General features: G+C 44.7%; 1 protein-coding gene across 2 annotated transcripts in view; it reads left to right on the top strand.

The window, feature by feature from the left end:
- The window catches only part of PHYHIPL (phytanoyl-CoA 2-hydroxylase interacting protein like), a 148,415-nt gene that overhangs the window by 62,216 nt on the left and 65,258 nt on the right, over positions 1 to 20,941 (top strand). The window lies entirely within an intron of this gene.

Raw genomic sequence — 20,941 nt, forward strand, 5'->3', positions numbered from 1 at the left:
GGCCGAGTGTCTCTTGGCCAGCTCTTTCTACCCCTCTCCTTTGGCTAATGCCAAAAACAAATACTTGTTGCCTGTTCGTGGTGTATAATTTTTGCAAGAAATCGAGCGCATCTAAAGTTAATCACCCGTCACTCAAAAGGGGGTGGGATGGGGGGTCAATACAAGTGGGGGAGGGGGAGACGCTGGCTGGGGGTGTAGGCGAGAAGAGAAGGCGGAAGGCGGGGTGTCGGGAGCGGTGGCGTGGTTCAGCACCACGGACAGCGGCAGCAACTCCATGCTGGGGTTGGGAAAAAAGATTGCTCTGCTATAATGCAGTCTGTAGGTCTGATGCCATCCGGGTTGTGGGCTAATATTAAACCCTTTGTTCTAGACATGGAACACACAGTTATCAATATTGATGCCCAGGGAAAATGGGAGAGGTTAGAGAGAGCTGGGATTGCTTCTTTCCAGCAAAGAGATGATAGTACATCTTTTTTTTTCCTTCGCTTGTTAACACTGATGGCGCTAAGCGGAGGAGCTAAAACTGCCTAATAAATGAAGTTCGGTTTTAGAGAGCAAAAGGGTTGTCTGAGCCGCAGAAAGCCGGCTGGTTTTGAAGGATCTCAGAAGCACTGATTCACATACTGATGCACCAATTCGCAATTATGGCAGTGTTTAATATCAATTCCGTACAATCGTGCCTGGCTTCAGTGAGAAAGCCCCACAGGACCTCATGGCCAGACAGGTAGACCTTAAAGAATGTACAGAGCACAATTCTATCATGTGCTTGTGCAGTCAACGGAGGTTGCGTTTGCAGCTCTAACAAGGTGACAGTGTAGTTTAATTGGTTGAAAGGGTGAAAATCAAAGTGTGTAGGTTTGGTTTGGTCGATTCTACAACAGGGTGTTCAGACTTCTTTGAATGCCTGTGGTCTGAACAGTACGCCTCTTCCTTATGTCCCTATTGTGGTGACTATTTGACCTCTCTCCACTGATAACACTGGAGCAATCCCATTAGTTCCAATAAGTGGGAATAATTATAGTAATGTCGGAAATGCAGACCAAGTAACTGCAACAAAATTGATACCCCAGTGTGACAGAAATTCTTTTCATAATGAGGTTGTAAAACAGGAGAGCTTTTGTTTCACAAGTCCCAAACATTCATTGATTATTAATTTTATTCTATCAGTATCCAGGATTCTGATTTTTTTTTAAAAAAAGAGCTTTTCACTATGGAGGTCAGAACCCCAATCTCCATGAAAACATTGGAGAATATGCACATTCATAGGAATTATTTGTACATTCAACATCATTAAAAACCTTTGCATGGGGGAGATGGCTTGATTATGGAATATGGTTATAGTGAAGAAATAAGACTTTCATTTTCAGACCATAGCCCATTCCCCTCACAATGTGACCACACGTCGTTGCTTTTCCCCATCTCTGAAACAATGCACTGCTACGCACAATTGCTTTTATATTTGCAACAATCATTTGCGGATGCAGTGTGGAAGGCACATTATGTAATTCTTTCTCTTTACCTGTCTCAAGCAATGCATAATGAAGCTTGCTATGTTAATTGTAGTGGGCTGCTAATTAATTCAGCATAGTATAATTAATTGCTCTGTGCAAATATAGCTACGATCTCATGTAGCCCAATAAAATTACATGTTCCGAAGTGGTTCCCTCCCCCCGCCCTAAAAATAGCTGGCTCAGGCTGCTATCAGTGTGGGGTTGGGATGACGACTTTTTGTCTTGTAGATTTCTTATGGCTGAGTGTTTTGAATTGCTGTGATTCTGATTCTGGTGTTTAAATTGTTCCTGGAAGCAAGGCTCATTAACTCCAGTGTATTTGGGGTGGGGAATTTGTAGAGGCTTTCTTTCACATATGAGCAGTAGGCTTTTAAGGATATACATATGTGCCGTGCACTTAAAATTACTAAGGCTGTAGAATAGCTTTTGAAACAATATTTCCAACAGGTGGTGGATAAGACTTCAGAATGCCAACATGGAAAGGGAGAAGGGGAAAAATATACTGTTTGCCAGCAAATACAATAGTTGCTTCTAAAATGAAAACTCCATATAAACCAGAAGGTGTTTCTTTTAGACCACTGTGAGGTATAATCTGTCAAACAGTGCTGCAACACAACATTCATTTAAGTGGTATGGGTGAGGGACTTCTGGGAAACCAAAATGAATGGCCTGGCAGCCATTCTAAGGGAGTCTGGAGTCTGATCAGCATAACCCTGGCTTTTTCTGACGTTGTGGGACATTTCTCTCTCACACACCCCTTCCCACAAAGGCGTTCTATAGCTACAGTCTTTTGCTCAGTCAAGTGATCATGAGCCGCGTTGAAATCAATTGAGTACACTATCACAGTTTATCATAATAATGCATTGCTTAGAAAACTTCACATGTCAAGAAAGTATGTGTTATATGGAATCCACTAAAACTATTTTAAAACATGGCAGACAACTGTGACAATGTTGCTTGAAAATAATGTGCCATAAAAATATGGAAAGTGATTCCTCTGTCAATCTGTATAATGGGTGGAATGCATTCAAATGCGGAGCCACACAGAAAGATGTATGTTAGACTCAATATTTCATAGATATAAAGTGTTATTCTCCAACTATAGATATTGCCTGCTTGAATACTTCAGCATTATTCTAGAACAGCCATTCTCAACCATGGTTTCGTGGTACCTCGGGGTGCCGTGAGCATGTCCCAGGGGTACCGTGGCAACACTACCGCCCCCCCCCCTCATTTTTGTGGTGTCTCCCACCTGTGCCAGCAAGGACATGGAGCTGGCCCATGGGGCAGGGCCTGCCACAAGGTCAGCAGCCACCACCACCCCCCCCCCAGTGCTTCCCTTCACCCTGAGGGGAAGGTGGGGGTGTGGCAAGCAGGGGCAATGGGAAGAGAAGGTGGAGGGTGGCGGCAGGGGTACCGTGAGATATGAAGAGTGAGGTCAAGGGTACCCTGGCCTCGAAAAGGTTGGGAAACACTGTTCTAGAATATGAGTTGAAAGCTGAACAGTTGAACATTCCAAAATTTGAACAGTTGTTTGCTTTATATATTGTTTACAGCAAATTTGAAGGCCAAAGCTTGAGCTGAAACTATTATAATGTAATGTAAACATAGCATGAATATATACTGCAGTGCAATGCAATGCAATGCAATGGAATATAACTATTGGGGATGATGAGAAATTGTGCACATCGGGACAACTTGGAAATTCTACCCTCAAAAATTCTCTCTTCTTCAGGATTCTCTAAGCTCTGCACAGCTTGAATACACTGGTTTTCCTCCCACCTTTTATTCTTTTAACTGACATCCAGCTGTTATCAACATTCTGTAATTTTCCTCAACATTCTGTCATTCTCTCAATATTTTATCTGTTCTGGAGCATTTTCAGACCTCATCAGGTCAGTCAGTGATTCTTTTTCCTTTTAGTTCCTTTACAAAGTTGTATTTTTAATGTACCTGGAAAGTCTTCCAAATAGACAGAAATCCCTGCCTTGCTGAGGAAGGCCCTGGAGTTTGTGGTTTTCAGTATCCTTGTAGGAAATGATCAGTTTACTATAAGATATAGTGATGTGTAATGTGTGTGTGTGTGTGTGTGTGTGTGTGTGTGTGTGTGTGTGTGTGTGTGTATTTCTTACCTGACTTTTCTCAACCCTATAAATTCTCTGAAAATACTGGGGAAATCTAGAATATTAAGAAACACAAAACTAAATTTATTCAAGCAGATAAACAAAGTATTATTCATTTATTTAAAGATTCATGTTCTAGTTTTCCTGGTATACAACAAATATTTATCAAATCACATAAGCATAAAATATTGATTGTTGAGGTAACTTGCTAGGCAACAGAAACATTTACAATGTGAACTAGAAAATAAGAAATGTTTTATAAAAGTGTTTTAAAACAATGCTTGCAAAATAATGCTTTACACCATAGGTGTCAAATTCGCAGCCCTCCAGATGTTATGGACTACAGTTCCCATAATCCCCTGCCAGCATGATGCTGGCATGGGGATTATGGGAGCTGTAGTCCATAACATCTGGAGGGCCGCGAATTTGACACCTGTGCTTTACACCAATGCCTAAAAGCAGGGCTCAAATAGACTTCCCTAGTCAAGCTGATCCAAAGATGTAGAAGAGCAACCAAAAAAAGCCCCTGCTGTGTTACGTGATCAAATATGCTCAGGTACCTGAATCAGACCTCAGGGAATGCAGTAATACTACAAGTTTAATCCAGTAGCGATGGAAGTTATCTGTGCCCATAGAGTTCCTCCCCCCACAAGGTGCCCTGAATTAGGCTGCCAAGCAGAGATATCAAGTTATAGCAGGGAGCTGAGTCTAGTCAGAGAGTCCATCAAGCAATTTCAGTGTCCTAGGTCTGGTCCAAAGATCAGAATACACAGAATCAACAGGTTAGAAGAAGCATTGCAGCAGTCACATTCTTCATTGCATCCAGGCCAGTATGCTCTTTGAACCTGCTTAATATAGGATCTGTGAAGATGTTGCTTCCCCCTGCTGCAGAAGTTGCTTTCTTTGAGCTAGAAGGCACGTGCTTCTCCAGTTAACTTGCAAAAGCTCCCTGCGTCACTGCCTCTGTTGACACCTGGGATCAGGTGAGCTGGATGCATGATTTTCTTCATCTGGAGCAAGGCTAGGTGCGCAGTCTGCTTCTGCAGGCATTTCTGGCTCTGGGTCCTGACCTCCCTGTTGTTCACCCTGTAGAGCCTACAGGGGCCCTGGCTGCTCCAAGCCCAACCCTTGTTGGTTCTCTACCTGATCTGGGCTAACTGGGCTCTGCCTATCCCCCAAGGACTCATTGCTCTCCAGGGGATGGTCACAACACAAGGGGTTACCCAGTATACCCAAGAATAAGTCATGCAAGAAAATGTGGTTTCCTATTGGATGTGACCAGTAGCCCATCTAGTCCAGCATCCTGTTTCACACAATGGCCAACCAGATATCCTGAAAGGCCATCATACAAGATCCTTCCATTGATTTTGCCTTTTAACACCCATATTCAGATGTTTACTTCCTCTGGACATGGAAACTACCTTTGGTCATTTTGGCTAATGACAACTAATGGACCCATCCTCCATGAAACTCTCCAGCAACCTATGCTTTGTCCACTGGCAGTGAATCCCACAACGTAATTCCTTACTGAGCAAAGATGTACTTTCTTTTGTTCATCCTATTGCCCACCGAGTTTGAGTATGATGGGAGTAGGAGGAAATGTCCTGTAGAATGGGATGTATGGTCACAGTTGGTTTCTTGCTGTTTCCAGATTCTTAGCAGGCCAGGTGCCATGGTTTTTTAGTGCATTCCAGTGGCAAAAATCCATTCAGTTTCAGAGTCACTTGGGCTCATTCCGCACATGCAGAATAATGCACTTTCAAACTGCTTTCAGTGCTCTTTGAAGCTGCGCGGAATGGCAAAATCGACTTGCAAACAATTGTGAAAGTGGTTTGAAAACGCATTATTTTGCATGAGCGGAAGGGGCCTAGGTTTCTTCGGGTTATTTCGCTGCTGTTTCAACATTTTGGATTTACTGAGTCATGTTGATGCACATGGCATTATGATTCCAATATTTCCATTCCAGTGCCTACCAGCGCCATCTTAAGCAGAGTGACACTATTCTAAGTTGATTGACTTTAGGATTGGCCTGTACACTTGTCGTCTTCAGATATCTGGATTCACCATACATGGTTATGTTCTTGCAATCTATAACTATGCAACTGGATGACGTTATAAATTTAAGAAGAGGTGGATTGCTGAACAAGTTTTGTGTGGGAAAGGATGTTGAAATGTTTGACACTGTAGCTTAAAGCGTAAGTCTCAAAAGGAAATGGAAGATCCAGATTGTAGGGCAACTCAGCGACGTCCTGAAGGCACCAATCTGTTCAGTGTTCTGTTCTTTGTTTCCTTCAGTCATAAATATCCTTACCGTCATCTTTTCTCTTAAATTGCTCTGGAAGATACATTCTCCAGTGTGATCAGAGGGAGAGTCTGTTCCTTCTGTAATTTTTCTCTTGCCAGCTATTTGTTAATATCTAGGAAGCCCTTGTGCTTTGCTTAGCTCCATTTGTGAGCGTTTTCTACCAAGTTCTCCCCCAACCCTGGAAGACATTGGCTGGTTGCACATTATGGTACTGAGATGCTTCACATTTTTGGTGCAGAGAAATCAGTTTCTGTAGAAGATGGAACTGAAATGCTTCTAGTAGGACAGCCAGTTGTATTTCATCATTATTTGACACTCCCCTGCCCCCCCCCAGTTTAGCTAGAGCAGTGATGGCGAACCTTTTTGAGACCGAGTGCCCAAATTGCAACCCAAACCCCACTTATTTATCGCAAAGTGCCAACTCGGTTTTAGTTTAGAAAAAACCGGTTGGCTCCCTCTTCCTCCGCCCCACCCACTCTAGCAGGGGCCAGCCTGCTGTAGCCTCCAGCAAGTCCCGCACGCACTGCTCTGTGCCTCTCTAGCATAAGAACATAAGAACATAAGAACATAAGAACATAAGAACATAAGAACTAGCCTGCTGGATCAGACCAGAGTCCATCTAGTCCAGCATTCTGCTACTCGCAGTGGCCCACCAGGTGCCTTTGGGAGCTCACATGCAGGATGTGAAAGCAATGGCCTTCTGCTGCTGCTGCTCCTGAGCACCTGGTCTGCTAAGGCATTTGCAGTCTCAGATCAAGGGGAGGATCAAGAGCCATAGATTGATCTCCTCCTCCATAAATCTGTCCAAGCCCTTTTTTAAAGCTATCCAGGTTAGTGTGGCCATCACCTCCTCCTGTGGCAGCAGCATATTCCCCACACCGATCACACGTTGCGTGAAGAAGCGTTTCCTTTTATTAGTCCTAATTCTTCCCCAGCATTTTCTGGCAATGAATGCCTCCCTGTTCTAGTATTGTGGGAGAAAGAGAGAAAAATTTCTCTCTGTCAACATTTTCTACCCCATGCATAATTTTATAGATATTCCCCAACTGTATCCCCTCAGACGTCTCCTCCAAACCAAAGAGTCCCAAACGCTGCAGCCCTCATAAGGAAGCTGTGCCCAACTCTTCTCAATCATCCTCGTTGCCCTTCTCTGCACTTTTTCTATCTCTTCGATATCCTTTTTGAGATGTGGCGACCAGAACTGAACACAGTACTCCAAGTGTACTCCAAGTGCAGAGGAGGCATCTCTGCCTCCTCTGCACCCCCCCCCCTCGGGCAGCAGCCACCTAAAGCACAGGCACCAGGCCCGCCAGCCGAGTCCACCCTGCTCACCACGGTGCACGCACAGAGGCCCTAGCCTAGATGTTTGTGTGGGGGGTGATTTTCTGCCCCCCGCATGACAAACTCTGTGTGCGCGTGCCTATAGAGAGGGCTCCGAGTGCCACCTCTGGCACCCGTGCCATAGGTTCGCCATCACTGAGCTAAAGCCAGCGTGATGTAGTGGTTAAGAGTGGCAGACTCTAATCAGGAGAACCAGGTTTGAGTCCCCCATAAAGCCTGCTGGCTGACTTTGGGCCTGTCACTGCTCTATCAGACCTCTCTCACCCCACATGGAGGCTGGGTATTACAAACCACCACTGTTAGTTTTTTGTCTTGAAAACCTTACAGGATCACCATAAATCAGTTGTGACTCGATGGCCCTTTTCACCACCACCATTTTCGCTTTAGCTTCATCCCATTTAGTTCCCCCAGACCCAAAACGGCTCTTACATTTAACTGAAAACCTGCTAAATGATTGGCATAGAGTGAACTTCTTTTGCAGGGACTGAGGAAACCGGCCGCCCTAAACTTTTGTCTCCTTGGTCCTTTCCTTTCTCGTTCACAGTATAATGTATTCCTTCTGCGTACGCTGTTTCCTGTTGTCCTTTGCTTCTATGATCCAGGTCTTTCTGATTGGCTCCCTTCCTAACGGCCACATATAACTTTTCAAAGCTCTCCTCTCACAACAATTGTTGTCCTTCCATTTGTTATTTCTGTTGCTTCTTGCGGAGTAGCACTTTTGAGTGGGGAGAGGCCTTGTAATGAAGCGTTCCTTTTTGAAGTGTTTCTTTTAAAATGGACAAACCAAACCAAGGGGCTCTGCTGCTTCTGAAGCAACACATTAAACACTAGATCACAGGGCTGTATTGAGAGGGCTGTTCTCTTTGATTCCCAGTCTCTATAGGGTGCTTTTAAAATTGGTTCAGTGGGTTAGTCATCATATGTCATCATATTTTATTAGCTTATTTTTTCCCCATTGTATTTCCTGGGTGTCACAAGCTGCTTCAGAAGTCATAGTTGGTCAGGAAACTTGATTTAAAAAGTAATAACGTTATATCTCAGCTTTAAAAGCAATCCAAGGCTCATTCCGCACGTGCAGAATAATGCCCTTTCAAACTGCTTTCAGTGCTCTTTGAAGCTGTGCGGAATGGCAAAATCCACTTGCAAACAGTTGTGAAAGTGGTTTGAAAACGCATTATTTTGCGTGTGCGGAAGGGGCCCAACTGTCATAAAGTGTTCATTAGCTGCTTGCATGCCGTATCCCAAGTGATGTGCCCATTCATTTCAATGGGATTCCTCTGAGTAAGGGAAACAAGCCATAAAGTCCCTCTTTTGTGCTTTCCTTGTAAAACTGCAATGAAATCTTTTCCAGTCCATTTCCAAATATCAGCTGTCCCTTTCCTAATGTGCCTGTTGTCTGTGTTCCTTCGTTCCGTTCTGTGGGGTTTGCCATTTTATTCCCCCGAATTAGGAACTGTTCAGCATTCAGAATCTCTGCAAGATATCTAATCATTTGCACATAATTACTCCTCCCTGTTTCATATCGCTGGGAAATTTCGCTATTGTGTTTGGTCTCATCTGGATCATTAATCAAGCTTGTCATTATGCATAGAGTAACACCCAGCATCTGTTCTGCTTTGTGGAACATCTGACCATGCTTGAATCCCTCCTATTGACTTCAGTCGCCATTTGACCATCTCCCAGACCCTGTTTAGTTCCACATGCCAGTGTTTCTATCAGGCACGGTTCCGAAGAGAGGAGAGCCAACCGCTTTAAGGAAAGGGCCTTTTCCTACCAAACTTTGGGGGCATATCAGAACCAACTGACTCACAATGTGGCTTTGCTTCTATGTGAGACCAACCTTCCTTGACTCTTTGATTTTAAAAGGTTTTAACAAAGGCCTAACTCATACCTACATTGCCTGATGCCCTGATGCAGGGTCACTCGTTTGGAGTTTTGTAAACCTTTTTTTCACCACTGTTGTTTATAAACGGCAAGTGGTGGTGTGTATTTGGCCCATTTATGGTGAGGGGCTAGGGCTCAGTGGTAGAGCACCTCCTTTGCATCCAGAAGGGTTCGATCCAGAGGTGGGATCCAGCAGGTTCTCACAGGTTCCGGAGAGTAGGTTACTACTATTTGTGTGTGTGCCGCAGAGGGGTTACCACTGGTGATTTTGCCACGTGATTTTTTTGTGCCCTTTAGCCACGCCTCCTCCTCCTCAGCAGTAGCGCCGCAGAACTCTGCTGGAAGCAGTGCCCAGCAGGAGGTGCGGCACCGTGTGCGCGTGCAGGCCTGTGTCTTGGCGCGGCATCTCGCTTTCTCTGCCCAAGGACCGGCGCAGCAGCTGCGTCCTTGCCACAGCCCTGCCCAGCAATGCCCTGCCCCTGGAATGCCCGGCCATGCCCCCGTCGTGCCCTTCCAGCCCCATTGGCGCTACGCCACTGTTTGAATCCCACCACCATGGGAACCTGTTACTAAAATTTTTGGATCCCACCACTGGTTCAATCCCTGGCTTCTCCAGGGAAGAATAAGTTTGGATTTATATTCTGCTTTTCTCAACTGTTAGGAGTCTCCAAGCAGCATACAAACTCTTTCTCTTCCCCTCCCCACAACGGACACCTTGTGGGGTAAGAGGAGCTGAGATAGTTCTGAGAGGGAACTGTGAGCAACCCAAGATCACCCAGCAGGTTTCATATATAAGGCCCCTTCCACGCACACATAATAATGCATTTTCAATCCAGTTTCACAATGGTTTGTAAGTGGATTTTGCTATTCCGCACAGCTACAAAGAGCATTGAAAGTGTATTGAAAGCATATTATTCTGCATGTGTGGAAGGGGCCTAAGAGTGGGGAATCAAACCCGGTTCTCCCGATTCTAGTCCATCACTCTTAACCACTACTACATCATGCTGGATCCACCATGTTCAGAGTCTTCTGAACCAGGCCCTAGGGACATGTGGGGGCGTGGCTATCTCCATGTGCCAATTTTGCGACATCTGGCTGATAAGCATTGGAACCAGGAAGTTGTACTAAATGGGCTGTTGTTATGAGTGGGCGTGGCGGTTCTTATGTTTTGTTGCTAACTTTCCTGAAGTTTGTCTGGTGATATATTCTCAAACGGGTAGCTACCCTTTGGGTCTCTGAAGAAATGAAAGTTTGTGGCACTGTTAATTTTAGGGAGATGGGTGCAAAGTTCTTCGCCTTAACAGTGCTGCAAACGTTCATGTTTTAAATGGCCTACTTAAATCTCTTCTTTGGATTTTCCTAGATACCAACATGGTGGCAGATCCCATGATCAAATGGCTGCATTTGTATGCCACGGTTCCCTAACTCTGCTTGCAAGGAAATTTGGCTTATGTTTTCAGTCCACCATCTCTCACAGCTGTTCCCTCTTCATCCTTTTGGTGGCCTAAATCTTCTGGCTCCAGAGCGAGCAACTTATGACTGCTAAGCATCTTCTATGCGCAGAGAGGTGTAGCAACATCATGTGGAGGACTAAACAATCATTCATTTGAAGCTCTGGACTCTGTTGTGGTCTATTCCCATGGTAGTTTCTGACTGTCCCGGTGAATAGCCTTGTCTTCCTATGTCTATTCTGTTCTCTCAGATAATCTTGCAGCTGCTGAGTTCTGTGTTCCTTCATTCATTTTTCTTTGCTTGTTCATATCTAGAGTGATTTTTCTTCTCCTTTACTTGTTCTTCATGGTTTCTCTGCCACCTTGCTTGCCTTCCAGACCCACATGGGGCACCCTGAGAATCACAGTTCATATAAATCATGGCCCATTATCTGTCTTTGTCATCTTTTGGTGGATCAGCTCAGGGCAGAAGGACCTAGAGCCCTATTTACAGATGAGCAGTAAGGATCACATGCCCAGGTGGAACCGTTGCTTTTAGCTTCCTCGCTTTTGTGCAGCAGTTCTTGTGGCCAAAGAGCCAATCCTCTTATTAACCATACTCAGTGGCATGAGGGGATGCGAGGGGAGGGCTAAAACCTTGGGTGCCACTTTCCAGGATCAAATGGGGGGGTGCATTGCAGGGCTACCCCACCTCCCTCGCAACTGCCTCCGACCAGTGGTGGGATCCAAAAATTTTAGTAACAGGTTCCCATGGTGGTGGGATTCAAACTGTGGCATGGCGCCAATGGGGCTGGGCGGGGCACGACGGAGGTGTGACCAAGCATTCCGGGGGCGGGGCATTTCTGGGTGGGGCTGTGGCAAGGACACAGCCGCTGTGCCGGTCCTTGGGCAGGAAACAAATGCACGCAGGCGTAGGCACGCCGGTGCACCTCCTGCTAGACTGCTTCAAGTTCTGCGCGCTACTGCTGAGAGGAGGGGCGTAACTAAGGCAAAAATCACATGGCAAAATCACCAATTAGTACTCCCTTCTTGGCACACACAAATAATTAGTAACCTACTCTCAGGAACCTGTGAGAACCTGCTGGATCCCACCTCTGCCTCTGACCCACAAACTTCCCGTGGAGTTTGGGGCAGGGGTAAAGTTGAATGCTGGCCAGTGGGGCTCGCCCCACCCCCAAACTCCACAAAGAACTTGGGAGCAGGGCTAAGCAGACTCACCCCACCCCACCCCCAATTCCACGTGGAGTTTGGGAGTGCAGCAGACCCAGTTGATGCTGGCCTCAACTCACTTGGTCCAGCTTTAAACTGCAGGTTTTGAACAAGGCTGAGGCCAGGATCAAACTGAGCAGCTAGGCTGACCAGCTTCGGCTTTATACGGTTGGCTCCAAGCTCCACAGGGAGTTCGGGGAGGAGGCACAGTTGTGGGGGGGGGCGGCACCCACGGTGAACTGTGGGGCTTGCCCCTGGTGCCGTTTTACACAGCTATGCCCCTGAGCAACTCTCCTGCTAAACATATGAATATCTCTCCCACTTCTACGTATTACTACTTCCAGCAGGGGCGTAACGAGGCAAACTGTAGCCCTGGGCAAAACCTGAGTTGGATGCCCCCCCCCCCCATGGGCGGCCACTACACCCCAACCAAATTTTTTTTGCACCAGGATATTGGTGCGTGCAGGGGGTGCATTTTTAGACATATCATCACCAAAATTTCAGTGTATCATCAGGAGACTCGTCCCTGCGCTACCCCCCTGCCTCAGGTGGAGGCTTGGTTGATACGCTTGAAATTTTTTTTTGGTGCCATCAGTCTAGATGTTCAGGCAGCCCAGATGTTCTCATCAGTTTCTACCAGCATGGCCAATTGGCCATGCTGGTAGGGGATGATGGGAATTGTAGTTCCTGAACATCTGGAGAGCCGCAGGTTCCCTACCTCTGCACTAGCCTAAAAACTGCGCCCCCTGCAGGCCAAAAAGGAAAACCACTAAAAATACCCAAAAACGAACCCAGCATTTTGATGTGTTCCCCATTACAGGATGCCCTCACTGCTGCCCACCTTGCCCAATGGCCATTACGCCAGTGACTTCCAGTCCTGCTGTGCAGCTGTGCTGGAAGATAGTCATGCATTCTGCTAGTTGATTCCAAAGGCTTAAGGGAATATCCACCTTTAGATGGGAGAAACAGATTTGGGAAACCAGTTCTCCCCTCTTGTTCCAGACCTTTGCTTTGCTTGAGGCTTCTGCCCTGCAAACATATTTTTTGGGGGCAGGGACTCAGTGGTCTGCAGGACAAAGTAGGGAAGACCCAGTCTGCAAGGTTTGTTCCACAAGTGGATCTCATTAGAGACAAACCACCAATTCCAGAAGAAAGCCAAAGAATGTAGGTGGTTAAGCATCACTTGGGGCCAGCCCTACCTGGCCTCACCTCTCCAGACAGCCATGATGCTCCATGGCTGGTCCTGGGCTAATACTTAGCTTGTCTATCTCATAAGGTTGTGAGGATAAAATAGGATAGCTCCACGTATATTGTTTGAAGCTCTTGCAAGAACGAGCAAGGCACAGAAGTGATAGCTGCCTCAAATCAATAAGGCAGAGCTGTCTTTAAGGAAAGTTTCTGTGAGCTCGGGTTGGAGGCAATGCAGAAAGCATCAACGGGGCCCAGGAATCATGTCTTTGGGACCAGTGCAGACTTGTAGCTTGGGCCCCCTAACACATATAATCCTTTCCCATCTGTGGTGGAAAGTGCCATCAAATCTTCTTTCTTTTCTTTGGACAAGTCTGCACATTCATTTTCCTCCTGATAACTAACACAGAACATTCTTATTACCTCTCAGTCTTACATTTTAAGAAGCTGCTATTATCATCGGGTTAGATCCCGCCTAAAATTTCCATGCATGCAGGGAGGGGGATAAGTTTTGCTAATTTCTTCCATTCCCTCGCAAACCTTGAATTCCTCCTAGCTACTCCTGGGATTACCTCATCCTCCAGGAACAGCATTTCATGATTATAGTGGGCAGAGTTGGCAAGGGAAATTGCACATCAATGGATAGAAGTCCTTCTGCCCATGGAAATTATAGGCAAAATTATAGGCGTAGGACCGTGGTGGTGAACCTTTTGCACTCCAGATGTTATGGACTACAATACCCATTAGCCCCCACCAGCATGGCCAATTGGCCATGTTGGCAGGGGCTGATAGGAATTGTAGTCCATAACATCTGGAGTGCAAAAGGTTCGCCACCACTGGCGTAGGAGGTTAAGAGCTTGTGTATCTAATCTGGAGGAACCGGGTTTGATTCCCAGCTCTGCCGCCTGAGCTGTGGAGGCTTATCTGGGGAATTCAGATTAGCCTGTACACTCCCACACACGCCAGCTGGGTGACCTTGGGCTAGTCACAGCTCTTCGGAGCTCTCTCAGCCCCACCTACCTCACAGGGTGTTTGTTGTGAGGGGGGAAGGGCAAGGAGATTGTAAGCCCCTTTGAGTCTCCTACAGGAGAGAAAGGGGGGATATAAATCCAAACTCCTCCTCCTCCTCCTCCTCCTCTTCCTCCTCCTCTTCCTCCTCCTCCTCCTCCTCCTCTTCTTCTTCTTCTTCTTCTTCTTCTTCTTCTTCTTCTTCTTCTTCTTCTTCTTCTTCTTCTTCTTCTTCTTCTTCTTCTTCTTCTTCTTCTTCTTCTTCTTCTTCTTCTTCTTCTATTAGTTTATTACATGTTCAGCCATCATTGTAGATACCCAGTGATAGGAAGGCTTTCACTTAAATTGAGTTTAGAGATTCTTCCAACATGGTAGGGCTGAGTCCCTTCTATGAAAAGGGGGCCCTGCCCTTGATGGCCGCCTGGTTTGGAGATGCATTGTTTATTGTTCAGGATTGGGACAGAGGATGTTGAATTCCACGCACATATAATGAGAAGAGTTAATGCTCATCATACACGGAGTACTTTCACATGTTCAGAGTGTTTCATGTATGTTTAATCCTTGCAAAGCAGGTAAGAGTTATGACACACATGGGGAGTTGACACTTTCCCAGAGGAGATCATTTTAGGCAATCTGTTGCTTTTTGTGGGAGAGAGAAGAGCTGATTTAGAGACTTCCCAACTCGTAGATCAAATTTATGTGGGATTCTTTTCGGCTCTCTTTTACTGTTAGAGTGGCATGTGAAACACAGGCTGTCCTAGATGTGCTTATGTCAGGGTTTCTGAATTGATCAGTGGCCACACAGGAAAGTCGATTTTACAGTTGCATTTACAAAGATCTGCGCATGTAGGATTTCAATTTAGCTACTTCACTCCCTCCCTTTGCAATCCATAATCTTCTGGAGCCCATACCGTGTGTAAAGCTGCATGTGATTTTCTCCCAATTACATCCTGTAACGATCATCCTGAACTCAATGTTTGTGATGGTTTCTCAGGGCAGAAACTGTTCTCACTCCTTCATGTTAGGAAATTATGTTGGTTAAGGTCCCACTGCCCTGACCCAGAGATCCCAGACTAGTTCCATCTCATCAGATCTCAGAAGCTAAGCAGGGTCGGCCCTGGTTAGTACTCGGCTAATTAGAACCAAAGAAGTCCAGAGTTGCTACGCAGAGACAGACAATGGCAAACTATCTCTGAATATGTCTTGCCGTGAGAGTCCTGTGAAGTCACCATAAGACAGCTGCAACCTGATGGCACTTTCTGCCAGTAATATCACACTGTTACTGACCCATAATACTATGTGAAAATTTTCCCTTTGTGACTTGTAACTGACAAAAGAGTTTTGAGTTCATGCCCACATGCACAGACACACAAACTTTGATCCTATGGATTTTGTCCCATTCTTTGTCTGACCTTGAAACTATTTCTTCTGACGCGTTACAGAGCCTTGTGAAGTTGGTAGTAAAGTCTATTTCCGGTGCAGTGTTCGCTGTCGAATCAGTAATCAATTTTCGTCTTATTGTTATCACAGAGTGTTCTTTTCTCTGTTCACGCTCAAATGCAGGCGCTATTTTGCATAGATGGGTTTGAAAACCATAATTGGGCTTTAAAAATCTGTTGAAGGCTTCGGTGAACTCTTGCCAATCTTACTCAAGATGATCAGGCGAAACGTATTTTGCCTGAATAGCCTAAAATGAGTTTTTATTTAACCACATTTCTGGGATTTTTTTTCCTGCCAAGCATGGGACTTAATCTGAATGCTTTCATGTAATTTTTGCTGTTTTTTTCCTAGATCCTGGTAAAGTCAGGAGTACAGCTGGATTTGCAGCCAACAGAAAAGGCTGAGAAAACTGGAGGCAGGCAGGGCAGAGGACCACTCAGGGTTCAGAATAAGTATCAGGGTGTAAGAAGCCCCACCCACCCCCCCAAAAGCAGATGGGAGGGGTCAGGGCTCAGTGGCTGAGCATCTGCTCTTTGTGCAAAAAGCCCCAAATTCAATCCTCAGCATCTCTGGTTAAAAAAAGATACAGGTAATATGAAAGCCTCCTTTCAGCTGGGAACCAGTTGATGAGCAGTTGACCTGGGCATAATTCGTATATCTTCTGCACGAATGAGATGGATCAGCTCTCCTGCCGTCTCCCTTCGGTTAGCCCAGTTCAGAATTGCTTAGCTTGAAATTACCTTTATGGCCTGTAGCTCCTTAATGCTCTTCAAGCACCACTGGTCCTTGGAAGGTTTCCCACCTCTCTGTCCCTTCTCTTCCCAAGCATCACCGTCAGTAGTTAGGACCCCGTGGTGATTAAAATGGGCTGTGCCACTTTAGACTGCAGAAAGGGGAGATACTATTTTTAACACTTCTTGTCAGAGGTGTTCCTTCCATTGGGCAAAGTGGGCAGCTGCCCAGGGTGCCACCTTGTGGTGGGTGACAAAATTGCAGGTTCGTTTGTGGGGGATTTTGTATTTTCAGTGTTTTTTCTGTTTTTGGCCTGCAGGGGGCGCATATTTTAGGCTAGCAGCACCACAATTTCAGGGATTTTTCGGGAGTCTCTCCTGATGATAGGACCCAGGTTTGGTGAGGTTTGGTTTAGGGAGTCCAAAGTTATGGACTCCCAAAGGGAGTGCCCCATCCCCCATTGTTTCCAATGGGAGCTAATAGGAGATGGGGGCTACACCTTTGAGCTGAACCAAACTTCACCAAACCTGGGTGGTATCATCAATAGGTTCTCATGAAGATACTCTGAAATTTTGGTGCTGCTATCTTAATAATTGCACCCCTGACAACAGGCACTCCCTAAATTTTCCCAGATTCTCTTTTTAAATCCACTGCCTTCCTGCCAATGCTTGTTTTCTTTCTTTCTTTTATTCTCTCAATGCCTAATAGAGGTAGTTGTTATTGTTGTTGTTGTTGTTGTTGTTGTTGTTGTTGTTGTTGTTGTTGTTGTTACTGTTATTGTTATTGTTGTTGTTGTTGTTGTTATTATTATTATTATTATTATTATTATTATTATTATTATTAGTAGTAGTAGTAGTAGTAGTAGTAGTAGTAGTAGTAGTAGTAGTAGTAGTTTTAACATTGAAAATGATGCTGTTTCAGGGTGGGGAAGAATCCACCCCAAAATAGCATCACTTTCAATGTTGTTTAAACTGGGGACCCCAGCTTCTCCCTTTAAGGTGGATTTAAAAGGAGAATCTGGCCTCCCTAGTTTAAACACCATTGAAAATGATGCTGTTTGGGATGGATTCCAGCATCACTTGTTTAAACTAGGGAGCCCAGATTCTCCTTTTAAATCCACCTTAAAGGGAGAAATTGGGGTCCCCAGTTTTAATAACATTGAAAGTGATGCTGTTTCCCCCAATTGGGTGGACTGGATACAACACCATAAAATGTTTTCATAGCAGTAATAAAACATTTTGAAAGTATTTTGAAAATGTTTTCAAAAAAAATTATTTCTGCTGTGTGGCATGGCCCATTGCTGTGTTCAGACTTGTGAGTTGGGGGATGTTCTATAATGTGATGGTGACTTTGAAACAATCTGATGCAGAAAAACATCATTGTTTGGTCACAGTGGGGGAGAGTGGCTGCCCATGGGGGTGGGCATCAAACTCAAGTTTTGCCCAGGGCTCCAGTTTGCCTAGGTACACCTCTGCTTCTTATAGGTTAAAAAATCTTGGCTGGCAAACAAAAAATCATCATGTGTGAATATAATAACTCTGTGCTGTGCTGTAGGTCTATTTCTGAAGAGTACTTTCTTTATGCAAGGAAGTGCTCAAAATGATTTTTCTAGCCTCAGTCCTGTCCATATCATTCTCTACATACGTGAACTAGGCCAGCATGCTCACTCTCTTCTCATCTTACCTTATGTTTTTTCTCATCCTTCTGCATACTCTGGCTGCAAAATGAGAGCCCCTTGGGACCCTGCGTATCCCAAGCTGTGAAGGGAAATTCAGCTATTCAGTACTGGGATATGAGATTAAAATTATGACTAGACAAATTCATGAAGTGTAGGTCTTTTGGCTACAGTGACTACAAAAGGACATGTACCCCTGATCTATGGATGCCAGCCTCCAAGTGGGACCTGAGGATCCCCCCAGAATTACCGCTCGTATCCAGACTACAGAGATCTGTTCCCCCCACTGATGTCTTTGGAAAGTGGACTGTGAGGCACTGTACCCCACTGATGTCACTCCATTCTCAAATCTCTAGGAGTTTCTCAATCTGGATCTGGCCACCTTACTCTCCCATCCCCACCAATGGCTTAGGGGTACCTGGAAACCCAACCCTGATCACAGGTGGTGAAGATGGAGTGGCTACTTCTCCCATGACTTTCTTGTATCTTCTTGAAGACTAGCTGGCCACTTATTGCTGGAGACAGAATAGTGGATGACTGGTCTGTAGTTGGATCCATTGATTAGGGCCATGGTGGCGAACCTATGGCACTCCAGCACCCCTGGTGCTGGCAGGGGCTGATGGGAATTGTAGTCCATCAACATCTGGAGTGCCATAGGTTCACCACCACTGCATTAGGGTGATTCTCCCATAATAAATGACATTAATCATCTGTTTAGAAATAGTATGTTCAATGTGTATGCTCCAAAAAACAAAAAACCCAAAGTTCTATAGCCAAGCAATCCAACTTCAGCACTTAGAAAAGTGGAATTTTACATGATAGCTCTTATTTTGCATTGGTGTATTGCTAGTTGTGGGGAGGGACTAAAAAACTCTTGATTCCCTCTAGGAATCTTCACCAGTTATCTCTGTGGTTTCAGAGATGTCCAAATGCATTACTCACAAATGTTCAATCATATTTTTGCAGCTCAGAGGGCTTAGGATAGGACTTTTAAAAAACTGAGGTCCTCATCAGGAAGTTGAATTCTGCACTTGACAGCACTTTACTCTGTGTTCCTGTTGTTGCCATTATTGGTCACTGGATGATGTAATCCTGAGCTACTCGGGCTCTTCTTCCACTAAGGTGGCAAAATCACCAGGAAGTCCGTGTAGATTTTGAATTGTCATTTTTCAGGAAGACTCATCCCAATCAGAGGAGAGGAACTAGAGATCCAGCTGGTTAATTAGACCTCAGTGTGAATGTACAAATAACGTTGCACTGCGCTTTTTATAGATGCCATTGTTATCTTTTCTAAATGCTCTTTTCAGTGCAATCATATTTGGGACTCTGTGGTCTGGCCAGCAAGACTTTGAATCCTCTGGGCTTTTTGCTTCATTCGATATGTTCGGGTGAACTCGTTTCACACACTGATCCTCCCTTGAGGCAGGCTTACAAATAAACCCACAAAGGTCATGAGCCCAGTAAACGTATGGCTAATTTGAGTGCCTACACATACTAGTTTCGTATCAAATAAACATATGATAAAAAAAGATTTTGTAGATTCTAAGTTTTATGTTTACTGTCTGGTCACCTGGACCCCAGAGATGACCAGATGTGTAGTTATTTACCTAGGGATCACTGTTTTGTGGGGCTGATCTGGAACAGAGGAGCAATGGATGACAGGAGTGCCATATAAATTATTCCTTCATGCACATGTCATCCTGCAGCCTACGTCATTCTTAGCCTGGCTGCAGCTGCTTCAGGAGTAATTAATATTTACTTCTGTGTTGCATTTGTATTTGTATGAAATAAAAGTACACATGATTTGTCAATAAATTGCCTGCATCAGGTGAATATAGGCGGAGGATCTGGTGAATCACATTTTTGTCCAGTGAACCGTATTATTGGCATACTTTTAATGGTATATTTGTAAAGGTTTGGATCATTCTTGTAAAGCTGTGGTCTCCATGTCTGCTTATCCTAGGTCCAGCCCTGGATTAACCATTTAGCATGTGCTTGGGGCACCAAGGGGAAAGGGGGCATCACAGAAAGTGAAAAAAGGGTACCACCACCACCACCACCACCACCACCACCACAAAAAAAATTAGTTCAGCTTCAGGTGAAGTAGGGACCCACAGTTAGGGACTTTGGCACATACATGTATATCTTACAAATAGAAATGCAGCCAAGGCCCTTAACTAAAATGCATAAAAATAGACATGTCTCTATCCTGTCTTAGTTTTGCCAACTAGGGAATGCAAATTCTGTCAGGAGCCAGTTTACTTGTATATACATACATATGTACATAATGCAGTGGTGGGATTCAAATAATTTAACAACTGGTTCCGGTGGTGGGATTCAAATCATTTTAACAATCGGTTGTTTACAAGCACCCTTTTAACAACCGGTTCTGCCGAAGTGGTGCGAACCGGCTGAATCCCATCCCTGTACATAAGCCTTTATTGGCATCAACAGTACAATCCAGTATAAGAATTAAAAGGAGTCACAGTTGTTTAACATTAAAAAGCAATACAAAACATAGGAGAAACAACATTATAAAAACTGTATATGTTATAATTTTACGGTACCTAAAACTGACACTTGTTCCTTACAAGGCAAATGTTTATAGCGCCCTGTAGGAAACTGGCTACTCTTTCACACAGATTTGCAGAAGGGCTATTTAATCAGTATGCGTATATAGGTAAGTATTTAATAAGTATCAGTATGGGTATATAGGTAAGTTTTAACATTTTTATTTGCATTGTTCCCATGTGGCAATTTAAAATATAAATTATTGAAAAATTGCATTTTTCTACTGCCCAGACTTACCGTAGCTACCAACAAATAAATTGCTCTTTGCTATGAAGTGTTGAATAAATGAAATTAAAAAATGGTTGTATTGTGAATATAAATTGTGAAATCTGGTCAGTAAACGGAATTATGAATCTTGCAAATGGAAGGGCCCGAGCACCAAGATCGGACTGTGCGTATGGCCTCAGTTGGACTTAATCCAGCCCTGCATATGTCTAATAAACACTAAGGTACTACCCTGCAGGGTCACCATAAGTTGGTTGCAATTTCACAGCACTTTACAC

This window comes from Sphaerodactylus townsendi, linkage group LG08, assembly GCF_021028975.2.
Source record: "Sphaerodactylus townsendi isolate TG3544 linkage group LG08, MPM_Stown_v2.3, whole genome shotgun sequence".
Lineage (NCBI taxonomy): Eukaryota > Metazoa > Chordata > Lepidosauria > Squamata > Sphaerodactylidae > Sphaerodactylus > Sphaerodactylus townsendi.